The sequence below is a fragment of the Rousettus aegyptiacus genome, unplaced genomic scaffold, assembly GCF_014176215.1.
Source record: "Rousettus aegyptiacus isolate mRouAeg1 unplaced genomic scaffold, mRouAeg1.p scaffold_m13_p_5, whole genome shotgun sequence".
Lineage (NCBI taxonomy): Eukaryota > Metazoa > Chordata > Mammalia > Chiroptera > Pteropodidae > Rousettus > Rousettus aegyptiacus.
Window position 1 is genome coordinate 75,618,719 of NW_023416308.1, and position 12,780 is coordinate 75,631,498.

At 38.5% G+C, this 12,780-nt stretch overlaps 1 pseudogene; it reads right to left on the reverse strand.

Annotated features, from left to right (window-relative positions):
- Positions 1 to 12,030: 12,030 nt before the first annotated feature.
- LOC118603612 lies at positions 12,031 to 12,149 on the reverse strand (annotated as a pseudogene).
- Positions 12,150 to 12,780: the final 631 nt, after the last annotated feature.

The following is a 12,780-nucleotide window of genomic DNA, read 5'->3' on the forward strand; positions in this document are numbered from 1 at the left end:
GGCATGAGTTTCTGTGTAATTTTTAAATCTTAGATACTGTGTAGTTCATAAAGTTTGCTATCCAAACTGGATATGTTTTTGAAATATATGCATGGCATACCTTAAAATCTCCTTTTAGCCAAACAAATATTCAGGCTCATTATGCAATAAATATTCCTTGATTGGTTCATCAGAAATCCCAGAAGAAAGAGTTAATATTAAAGTTCTTTCCATCCTATTTTCCTTTCCTTCAATTGACCTAATTCTTCTGCCCACATTAGCATCTGCTAACCTAATATTGTTCATAGCACATAAATAAGTGAACGAATAAATTTTGGTATTCAAATTTAGTAGTATTTAGTATTATTGTCTCCATAGTCTCCATGAGTGTAGTTTTTTTCACTACTTTATCACTGCCTAGAACAAAGCATGGCACAGAATAGGTGCCTAGTAAATATTTAATGAATGAACTCATGTTTCTGCCTACAGAAGAAGAACACTAAATTCTTGATTCTGGGTATGTGCAGAGTTGCACATGATGAGAAACATGCAGTAGTAATAGCATCAGGTTTAGAGATTTATAAACCCATTAATTAATGCCTCATCCAGGCATCACCTACTTTTTGGGGCCTCTGGATCATCTCTACTCATGTCCTGCTGAAAACTCGAGCTCAGCATTTTCTTCCTGCCTTTCCTCAGTGGCCCCATGTCCTCCTGTTTCGAAGCCTCCACATTATCTTTGATTTCTCTTGCCACTGGAAGTGTGCTGTTTGATAATTCTTCAAATAGTCTCTGAGGGTAAGTGCAAGGCCATCGGCCTGAAACCCACCTGAACAGGGACCAGGAAGCTAATTCAACCTAAAATAATAGGACTGTTATCTTCCCCAAAGGAGAATTGTTGATGTATACATAAATGGAGGAGAAATTATTATAAAAATTAAGTCTTTGATCTGTATGCTTCTGCTTCATTCATTCATATTATAAATATTTATTGACCTGGAAATGCATAGGTACCAAGGGCACACCAGAGGGCTAATAAGTAGGAAAAAAAAAACCAAAAAAAAAACCATGACAACCATGTCATTGCTAGAATAGCCTGTTCAGGACACCTTTCTCACTACCCCTGCACCACCAGGTGAATCACCTTTATTTATTCTTATGTCTTTCAATTCAAAACACCTGGAGAGAAGCCCCAGTTGGCTGGGCTTTTGTCATATGCTGCCTCCTAGCTGGAACTAGAGGCTGATAAGGGAAGGATTTGACCCCCTCAGCTTCCTTCTGAATGGTAGTGGGTGGCAGGCCACTGCAGTTAACCCTTTCATCAAGGCACAGTGGGCGAGAATTAATTTACCAATCAGGAAATTATGTTGCAGACAAGAGGTGACAAACATTCACTACAGTGCTAGAGCAGAGAGTTGGAGAATAAGTAAAAACTAGGCAAAGGAAGAGAGGAGGATATCGTAAGTATAGAGCACAGCATGAATGTGCAGAGAACCATAAGGGGTTTGATATTGCTTTGTTTGGGGTAGGGACTTAAGTGGAGAAGGGGCAGAGGGCCCTGAGTGCTATGCTGTGGAGCGGAGCCTTTAATCAGCAGGTGATGAAGATCATGAAATGATTGAAGCAGAAGGTCTCTAGGAGATGATGGTGGGTGTGTGGGAGATGGTATGAGAAAATCCAGCACTGGAAAGAACCTTAAAAAACATCTTTTCCAACTCTAATCATTTTCTACAGTATGACTACCAAATGGGGAGATAGAAATCTTCTCCAGTGACAACCTGCCAAAACAAGTTGCTCTCTTTCAAAGAAAGGCCAGTTGAGAGCTCTTTCCTGTGTTCAGTTGAAATCAGCTCCCGGCACCTCCTACCCTTTGGCTGCACTTGGAAACTCTGTGTTACACAAAAGTCCATTTCCTTTTCACTCAGAATATTTTCCCTCAGTCTAAATATGCATAATTCAGTGACTTCCTTGTATGACCAGTTTTAGGTCCCTCTCACCTTCCTGATCACCCTATGGACAGTTTTCAAAGAGCTGGATTCAGAATTAATATAATGTCCTAGAAAAAGGGGTACCAGCCCAGAGTAGAAAAAGGTGGGATTCCTACATGACTTGTGGGCAGCACAACAGACATGCCAGGGAGGAGGCTCTTGCTGCAGCTTGCTCCTTGACACCACTTTAAGAACAACTCCTCCTTTAACCCTCAACTCAAGCAGCATCCTTTCCAAAAGTCTTTCCTACCCGTTTCCCTACCCGCACCCCACCAACCAAGCAGGGCAGTCTCCACCCCACCAGCTCTGTACCGCCATAGCTCTCTTTGCCAACCTCTGTGATAGTACTTCCCCCACCGTGAGGGTATGATTTGTTTGTGTGCTGGACTCTCCCAGTCAATTGTGAGCTCCCAAAGGCTGAAATTGGCTGACTCAATGCAGTACCCCCAGGGTCCTAAAGCAAGCCAAGCAGATAATAAGTTCTCAGGAAAAAAAAAAAAAAAGATTCAGCTGAAGTGAACTAAATTGGAATTTGAGCTGTTTATTTGAAGGCAAGTAGACTGAATAAGCAAAGGGGAGGGGGCGCACATGGTATATGAATAAATTCAGTTCAAAGCAAAGGAAATACATGAGTGAAGGCTGGGAAGCAGGAGTACTAGATAGTTGATAGGGGGTTCCAGCCAGACATCGGCTGCAGCAAAGTCATAAGCTAAAGGGAAAATAACCTGACAGGCTAAATAAGGAAAGCTGAAGAAGGGGAAAGGTAGGCGAGATTTGGGCAGGGAACAAGGGCAGAATTTGTGTAATGTAGTGTAACATGTAAAGAATAAAACGCTTTATACCTACTACCCAGAGAAAGAAATGGAAATTTTACCAATACATTTTAAACTCCCTGTGTGCCCCTCCTAACCAAACATTTATTTCTCACCTGGACTATGCAGTGGCTTCCTAACAGGCCTTTCTACCTCTGGTCTTGCCATCTCAACTCTGTTCTACCCACTGTAGTCAGAATGATCATTAAAGAACACATTATTCCTCTGATTAAAACTTCAGTTGCTTCCCACTGACCTTAGGATAAAATTCAAACTTCATCTGGCTCCTCTTTACATTTCATGCCTTGTTTTTACCATCCATCCTTCAATGTGCCATGATTTTCTCAAAACTGAGTTTTGAGATTTGGCCAAAGAAAGCATTTCATACTTCCATGCACATATCCTCCTACATGGCACACATCCCTATTGTTATTGGCTGTTTACTTGTCTGTCTCCAGTACTTGACCATAAGGGCTCTGGGGGCAGGGTCACCATCTGGTCCTCTGCTATCTCTCTGAGTGCCAAACACAACAGCTGGCACTCTGGATGCTCAGCCATGGTTGAATCAATGTGTAAAAGAATGAATTCTAGGCTGTGGGGACAAAGAGAACCTCTACAAAAAGCTCTTAATCTAGGCGGAGAACATATATACATTGATAAATTAATCTCTCTGCTAAGCCGATAGCAAATATATGACAAGAATGGTAGATTTGAGTTGGTTTCTGAGTTCCACCAGGGGGCACTAAGGGAATGCTTCAGATTTCTCCTAAAAAATCATGGTTATTTTCTTGAAAAAACCCTACCTGCTTTGAATGAAAATGTGATTTTCAACCATGGTGGTTGTTTGTTTTGTGTTTAAATAAACTTCCTATTTAGTCCACTGGAGAGTATCATAGCTGAGTCATCTGTGAGTTTGAAAGACTAAAGTGGTATCCACTTTACACTTGTAGTGATTCTTCGACTTGAAATCATCTTCAACTTGGAATCAAGAGCTTTCGAAAACAGGATTTAATTTATCTTCAACAACAACTATTGGGATCTAGAATAGGAATTTTTGTTATTATTTTCATCTTAAAGATGATAACTCAAGGGGTCAAGAAGTGAAGTAATTTTCCTAAGGAATTGCACCTGGTAAATACCTAAGCAGGGACTTGAATCTGTCATCCAAATTCAAATATATCCATTTACCAAAAATATATTGAGTTCCAGGCTCTGTAAAAGATGTTGGAGATACAAAGACATACCCTCCAAATTTAACGTTTTAGAAGCAAAGACCATCAAAGCTGGAGTGAACTTTGGAAAAAACCTAATGAAGTGTTCTCAACTTAGATACGCTTTAAGAATCACCTCAGGAGCCTATTAAAATGCAGATTCCTGGACCTTATCTACATTTTGATTCAATGAGTCTGGGTGGGGCTCTGGAATCTGAAATCTGAATTTTTCTCTTTTAAAATTATATATTAAATAAAATTATTGAGATGGCATTGGTTAATAAAATCAAATAGGTTTCAAGTGTACAATTCAATAATATGTCATATGTATATTGCATTGCGTGTTCACCACCCAAAGTTAAATTTCCTTCCATCTGGTAACCACTAATCCACTGTTTCTGTCCACGAGTCTGTTTGTTGCTTTCAGTTTTATATCCCACGTATGAGTGAAATCATATGGTTCTCAACTTTTTCCATCTGTTTTATTTCACTTAACATGATAATCTCAAGATCCATCCATGTTGTCACAAATAGCAGTAGTTCATCTTTTCTTATGGCTGAGTAGTATTTCATTGTATATATGTACCACATCTTTATCCAATCATCTATCGAAGGATACTTCAGTTGTTTTCATGTCTTGGTCACTGTGAATAATGCTACTATGAACGTCGGGGTGCATATATCTTTGCAGATAAATGTTTTCAGGTGTTTTGGGTAAATACCTGAAGAGGGATTGCCGGATCATTTGGTGATTCAATTCTTAGTTTTTGAGGAAACTCCATACTGTTTTCCATAATGGTTGTACCAATTTGCATTCCCATAAGCAATGTATGAGGGTTCCTTTTTCCCCACAACCTCTCCAATACTTGTTTTTGCTTGTCCTGTTGATGATAGCCATTCTAACAGATGTGAGATGGTATCTCATTATGGTTTTGATTTGCATTTCCCTAATAGCTAGTGAAGTTGAGCATCTTTTCATATGTCTGTTAGCCATTTATTTGTATGTCTTTTTGAGAGAAATGTCTATTCAGGTCCTCTGCCTGTTTTTGAATTGGATTGTTTGTTTTTTTGTTGTTATTGAGTTATGTGAGTTCTTTGCATATTTTGGATATTAGGCCCTTATCAGAGGCATTGTTTGCAAATATATTCTCCCATTTGGATGGTTGCCTCTTTGTCTTGTTAATGATTTCTTTTGCTATGCAGAAGCTTTTTAGTTTGACATAGCCCCATTCATTTATTTTTGCTTTTACTTCCATTGTTTTTGAGGGCAAATTCACAAAATTCTCTCTGAGTCCAAGGTCCATGAGTTTAGTTCCTATGTTTTCCTCTATGCAATTTATTGTTTCAGGTCTTATATTCAGGTCCTTTATCCTTTTTAAGTTAATTTCGGTGTGTGGCGATAGACATTTTTTTGCATGTGGCTTTCCAGTTTTCCCAACACCATTTATTAAGAGGCTTTCCTTTCTCCACTGTTTGTTTTTGGCTCCTTTGTCAAAAATTATCTGCCCATATATACAGGGGTTTACTTCTGGACTCTCAATTCTGTTCACTGATCTGTGTGTTTGCTTTTCTGCCAATACCATGCTGGTTTGATTATTGCCACTTCGTAGTATAATTTGAAGTCTCTTGTTCTTATTTCTCAGGATGTCTTTGGTGATTCAGGGTCTTTTGCGATTTCATACAAATCTGATGTTTTTTTGTTCTATTTCTTTAAGAAATGCCAATGGGATTTCGATGGGGATTGCATTAAATCTGTATAATGCTTTAGGTAATAAGGTCCTTTTAATTATGTTGATTCTTCCAATTCAAGAACAGAATATCTTTCCATTTCTTTGTGTCTTCTTCAATTTCTTTTAATAGTGTCTTATAGTTTTTAGTGCATAGGTCCTTTACATATTTCTTAGGTTTATTCCTGGGTATTTTATTCTTTTAGTTGAAATTGCAAAAGGAATTATTTCTTTCATTTCTTTTTCTGAAAACTCATTGTTAGGAATGCTATGGATTTTTGTACATTGATTTTGTATCCTGAAACTTTATTTATTTATTCGTTTGTTTATTTATTTATTTGTTATTTTTATAGTTTTTTAGTGGGGTCTTTTTATTTTCTATACAGAGAATCATGTCATGTGCTAAAAGTGACAATTTTACTTTTTCATTCTCTATTTGGATAACTTTAATTTCTCTTGCTTGATTTCTCTAGAATCTGAATTTTTCATAAGGACATCCACTTTTGATTCTGATGCCGATGGACCGTGGACCGCACTCTTAGGAACATTGATCCATTAGTTGAACCCTTTCCTAATGTAGAGGAATAAACTGAGGTAAAGTGAGTGGAAGCAGGTCCCCCAAAACTCTCCTTATTTATAGTAAGGGAGGCTGACCCAGGAACAGATAATGAGCAACCTAAAGTAATGATGCAATGGAAAAAGCCCTCAATTGGGAATTGGAGGCCCTGGATTTAATTTCAGGCTTTACCATCTTCCAGTTGAATCAGTTGACCTCATGAACTACAGTTTTCTAAACTGTAAAATGCATAAGAAAAATGCATACCTAATAGGCTTATTATGAGGGAAAAAGGAGGTAAATATTATAATAGATTTCACAGAGGAATAGCACATAGAGGACCCTTGATAAAGAGATTGATTAATAGGGTTGTTTTAAATGCTCTTTCTACTTCATTTATTCTATTTTTAAAAATTGAGTACCTACTCTTGCCAGGCATTCTACTTGCAGTCCTGCCTACATGAAACTTATAGTCTAGTAGGACGGATAACAAGTAATTATAGAAATAAGGAATTATAACTGTAATAAATAAATAAAAGGGAAAATATAGGGGGTGTTTTGAAGAATATGGGCATTCGAACCTAGTCTACAGACAAATAAAATGTTCTTGAGGAAATGACTCAAAGGATAAGTAGGAGTTAGTCAGAAATTACACATGAATCAGGAAAGAGGTTTGCAGGAGCAGGAAATGAAAAGGCCAAAGGCCAGTATATCTGGTGTGGAGTGAGCGGGGAAGAGTGACATGACATAATGCCAAGGATAATTATTATTTCTGGAAAAGTCTTTCTTTTTTTCTGAATGGATATTTATTTGAAAATCTTGATCTTTTCCTCAACGCTTTTTATTTCTATTTCAATTTTTTTCTGTTTTAGCACAAAAAGCCTAACAATAACCGTAACATTTCTTCAAAACTACAGTACATCGTTTGGTTTTTGGCATTCAGAAATAGGCGTTGTCTATTAATACAGGTTAAAAAACAACAACAAAAAACCTTCTTAAATACCAAATAAGAACATAAGTTGAACCCTCGCAAAGTTGGCCATGCTTGAAAAATATCTATTCTATTGCCACATAATTATTTGTACTTGTAGCACAATTTATTAAATATTAGTTTGGTTTTAGTTAAACTTGAAATCCTGTTGTTAGTTAGACTTCAAAAATTCCTCTCTGATGCATAATTGAAATAAAACATTATAGTGTAGAAAGTCCTTGTTGTGGGAAGATATCTTTTTACCCAATGAATGCAGCTATAAAACTTGAACGGAATGCATGGAACAGGCCTTTAAGGAGTCTCAAAAGTAAATGATAACAGGTAGACTGAGGAAAAAGACTATAATTGGAAACAACACTGAACAGACAGTGAGTTTCCTCTTTTCGATCCTCAGTAGCTCCAGTCTCAGAAGTGGGCCCCCACATGAGGACTGAGGAAGTTGCAGGAGAAATGCTCTAATTCTGGCTCCAGGATAGGGAAAGATGACTTCCCATATCAAGTGAAAGGACATCCCGTGTTTTCCTCTTTGTTCTCTGTTCTCTTGCACCACCTCCCCCCAACCCAGGTCAATCCTGTGGCAGAGGCTTTAATGGCAGTGGTAGTAGTGAGGGGCTCTGTTTGCCTAAAACTTTGAGTTATCATTGAAATCATATCAAACAATACTGTAATTTTTGCTTTTGACGATCCCAGCAGGGAGGGGCAAACCTCCACTGACTTTTTTCTCCCTTTTCCTACTTCTTGGTCCAAGACGTGTGTAATCATGAGAAGTACACAGCAAAGTAGGGTCATCAAAGCCCAGGTTTTTGTTCTGAGTACCAGATAATGGAGTTTCAGAGAACTAGAAAGTATTAGCTTTTAGAGAGGGAATGAATTCAAGAAAGCAACCCTGTAATTCCTGACCTCACGCTTGAGCTGCACATGCATGAATCTGATGCTGAATAGCATGCAATACACTTGAGTACTGAGATATGAAATAGACCAGATCCACAGTTGTCCCCCGGGTGGCACACAACTGGGACAGATCAGAACAGCATTGCAGAAGATTTGAAAACTGAACTGACATTGGAATTACAACCACATAGGGCAGGTCAGTATTTCTGAATCCTAACTGGGTCAACTGTATGCTAAAACAAAAATATTAAGATTTTCCATAAGATTTAAATAAGATCTAGACACTTATAATATCCAAAATATCTAGTACTTAATCCAAAATTAATCAGCATACAAAGAACCAGGAAAATCTCAATTAGTGTGAGAAAAGATAACCAACATGTTAAAGAAGAGATGATGCAAATGTTGAAATTGTTGAAGACAATTATAAAATGTTCCAAGAAGGGTAACAGTCTTGAAATGAATGGAAAAGTAGAAAGTATCAACAAAGAAATAGACGACTGAGGAACCCAATGGAAATGTTAAAACTAAAAGTACAATGAACCAAAACAAACAAATGAAAAAACTTACTGATGGACTCAATAGCAGAACAGATCTGACAGAGGAAAGGGTCAGTGATTTAAAGATGGATCCATAGAAATTATCTAATTTGAACAGAGAAAACGGATTTTTTAAAAAACGAACAAGAATTAATAACCCGTAAGGCAGTATCTAATTTATGCCACCAGAATTCCAGAAGATTTTAAAAAGAAATATCTGAGGAAATAACATATGAATTTTTTTTCAGATTTGACAAAATACATAAACCTATAGATCCAAGAGTTCGGTGAATCCCCAAATAGGATAAATTCAAAGAAGCCCATGCCCACATTATAATGAAATCTCTGAAAAATAAAAACACAGACAGAATTCCTGAACTCAGAGAAAAATGACGCATTGCTTATAGCGGAATAATGATTTGAATGTGAATTTCTCGTCTGAAACCATTGAGGCCACTTTTAAATCACTGAAAGAAAGGAGCTATTAACTTAGTGAAAATATGTTTCAAAAATAAAATAAAGATATTCTCAGATTAAAAAAATTAAAAGATTTTGTTACCTGCAGATTTGATAGAAAAGAATTGCTAAAGGAATTGAATCTGTAATCAAAAACCATCCCACAAAGAAAAGCTTAGGCATAAATGGCTTCAATAATGAATTCCACCAAATGTTTAAAGAAGAGTTAACTTCAATCCTTTACAAATTCTTCCAAAATATAGATGAGGAGGGAACACTTCCCAATTCATTCTATGACTCCAATACTATCTTGATGCCAAAATCAGACAAAGATATCACTATAAAAACCCCTTGTTAATATTAGCAAACTGAATTTAGCAACATATGAACAAAATTTATCTCAGGAATGCAATGTTGGCTCAACAAACAAAAATCAATTATTATAGCACATCATATTAAGATAATAAAAGATAGATGGTTCTGGTCAAGATGGTTACATTTGCCTCCTCATACAACTGTATCAAAATTACAAGTAAACTATAGAAACCATCATTGAGAATTGCCTGAAGTCTAGCTGAACAGAAGTCCACAACCAAGGACATACAGAAGAAGCCATGTCTAGACTAGTAGAAAGAGTGGAAATGCAGAACAGGATGGTCCAACACCCACGAGTGGTGGTTAAAAATTGGGAGGGATATCTCGGCTGCAGAGGTTCCCCCTGAGGAGCAAGGGGTCCCAGCCCTACACCAAGCTCTCCAACCCAGGGTTCCGGTGCCAGGAAGAGAGGTCCCCACAACTTCTGACTGTGAAAACCAGCAGAGATTGTGGTCGATTGAGACGGAGGGCCACTGGAGTTTCAGGTGCTTCTCTTGAAGGGCCCATGCATGGACTTACTGCTGACAAACTCACCAGTTCTGAACTGGGGAAGTGGCTCGAGGGACATTGCAGACATGTGGGGAGGAACTGAATTGTCTGGCTTCAAGGCGAGGGCTGGTGGGGCAGCTTTCTCCTAGACAGAAGTGCTGGCAGAAGCCACTTTTTTCCTTCCTTGAGCCCTCTACTCACCCAGCTTGTAGACACAGGTAGGAGCCATATCTGAGTCTCCATCAACCTTACTAACACTGTCGTCTGCGATCTGGTGATTCTCTAAAACCCTGCCTCACCCAATTTTTGGGTCCACCCAAGCCACTTGCAGTGGCTTTTCCATACAAACAGCCTGTCTTGGCTCATGGTGCAGACTTTTCTAAAATTTCTCAAAGATTCACAAACTCCAAACAAACAACATCTAGCTTCGGTGTGCCCCGTACCTCTTGATAAGCACCTCCGAGCCTGACACTAGTGGCAGCTGGTCTCAGTTTGCAGCTTAGCCTCTCCCAGGCACCTCCAAGCCTAGTACAAGTGGCAACCATCTAGAGATCACTTTGTAGCTCATACCAAGTGGCCCCAGGCAAGGCATAGGCAGCAGCTGACCTTGGCCTGCAACAGAGCTCCCCAAGAGGCCCCAGATACAACACATCTAATGGCCAGCTTCGGACCACATCAGAATGCCACCCAACCACGTCTACAAACGACACACCCAGAGGGCAAACTTGGCAGGCACCAGAGCCCAACTAAAGTAAGTCCTGCTCTGTAGGTTCAGCCCCTGCACAATAGCTCCTCCCCTGAAGTCATGGCCAGTCCTCACAACCAGTCAGCCTAAGGGTTAATCCCTTCCATTGATGTGCAAAGAGCAACCAAAACTTAACTACAACAGGTGGGCACATACACAACTCACACAAGGGACCCACCTAGAGCACCTGGCTTAGGTGACCAGGGAGATTACACCACTGGGCCTCACAGGCCACTCTAAGACCAGGAGACATAGCGGCTCTACCTAATACATAGAAACAAATGAAGGAAGGCAGCCAAAATGAGGAGGCAAAAAATATGTCCCAAATGAATGAACAAAACGAAGCTCCAGAAAAGAACTAAACAAAATGGAGACAAGCAATCTACTAGATACAGAGTTCAAAACACTGATTATTAGTATGCTCAGCGATCTCAGTGAGAACTTCAACAAAGAGATAGGAAACATAAAAATAGAGCTAGAGAATATAAAAAGAATCAGTCAAAAATGAAGAATACAATAACTGAAATGAAAAATACATTAGAGGTAATACAGTAGATTAGATGAAGTAGAAAATCAAATCAGCAATATGGAAGAGAGCAGAAAACAGGAGTAACAAGAAAAAAAGAATCCAAATAAATGAGTATAGTTTAAGGGGACTTGGAGACAATATCAAACATACTGACTTTCACATCATAAGTGCACCAGAAGGGGAAGAGAGAGAACAAGGAATTGAAAACCTATTTGAAGACATAACGATGGAAAACTTCCCTAACTTAATAAAGGAAATTAACATACAAGCCCAGGAAGTGCAGCAGGTCCCCAAAAAGATGAACCCAAAGAGGCTGACATCAAGACACATTATAATTAAAATTCCAAAGGCTAAAGGCAAAGAGAGAATCTTAAAAGCAGCAAGATAAAAGCAGTTAGTTACCTACAAGGGAACTCACATAAGACTGTCAGCTAATTTCTCAAAAGAAACTTTGCAGACTTGGAGGGATTGGCACAAAATAATCAAAGATATGAATAGCAAGGATCTACAACCAAGTTTACTCTATTTAGCAAAGCTGTCATTTGGAATTGAAGGACAGATAAAGATCTTCTCAAACAAGGAAAAGCTAAACGCATTCATCACCACCAAACTCGTATTATAGGAAATGTTGGAGGACTTCTTTAAGAAGGAAAATATAAGATAAAAATATGAATAATGGCAATAACTACATATCTATCAATGATTACTTTATTATTATTATTTTATTATTTATTATTATTTATGCCTACAGCAACTGGTCTTTCTAGGTGGTCTCCCATCCAAGTATTAACCAGGCCCATCCCTGCTTAGCTTCCAAGATCAAATGGAATCAGGCTTGTTCAGGATGGCATGGCCGTAGACCATGGACCGTGGCTCCACTGGTGCACGAACCTAGGACCTTCTGCACGTAAAACAGATGTGCTAACCGCTACAGTATGGAACCATGCCCAGTATATCTATCAATGATTACTTTAAATGGATTAAATGCTCTAATTGAAAGAAATGAGATGGTTGAATGGATAAGAAAACAAAACCCTTACATATGCTGCCTACAAGAGACTCACACAGACTGAAAGTAAAGGGATATCAAAGATATTTCATGAAAATGGAAATAAAAAAAGAAATCTGAGATAATGCTTAAACTAGGCAAAATAGATGTTATTTCCCCACACCCCTCTTTAATTCTCTGCCCCCACTTCCACCCCTGACCTATGGATGTTCCAGGACCTTCTGCCTATAAAGCAGACATGCTAACCATTACACTATGGAGCCGCTCCCAAAATAGACTTTAAACAAAGGCTATAACAGGAGGCAAAGAAGGACCCAGTAATCCTACTTCTGGGTATTTACCTGAAGACAACAAAAACACTACTTTGAAGAGACATTGCATCTATGTGTTCACTGCAGAATTATTTACAGTGGCCCAGATATGGAGGCGACCTGGGTGTTTATCAGTGTATAAATGGATAAGAAAGAAGTGGTACATCTATAA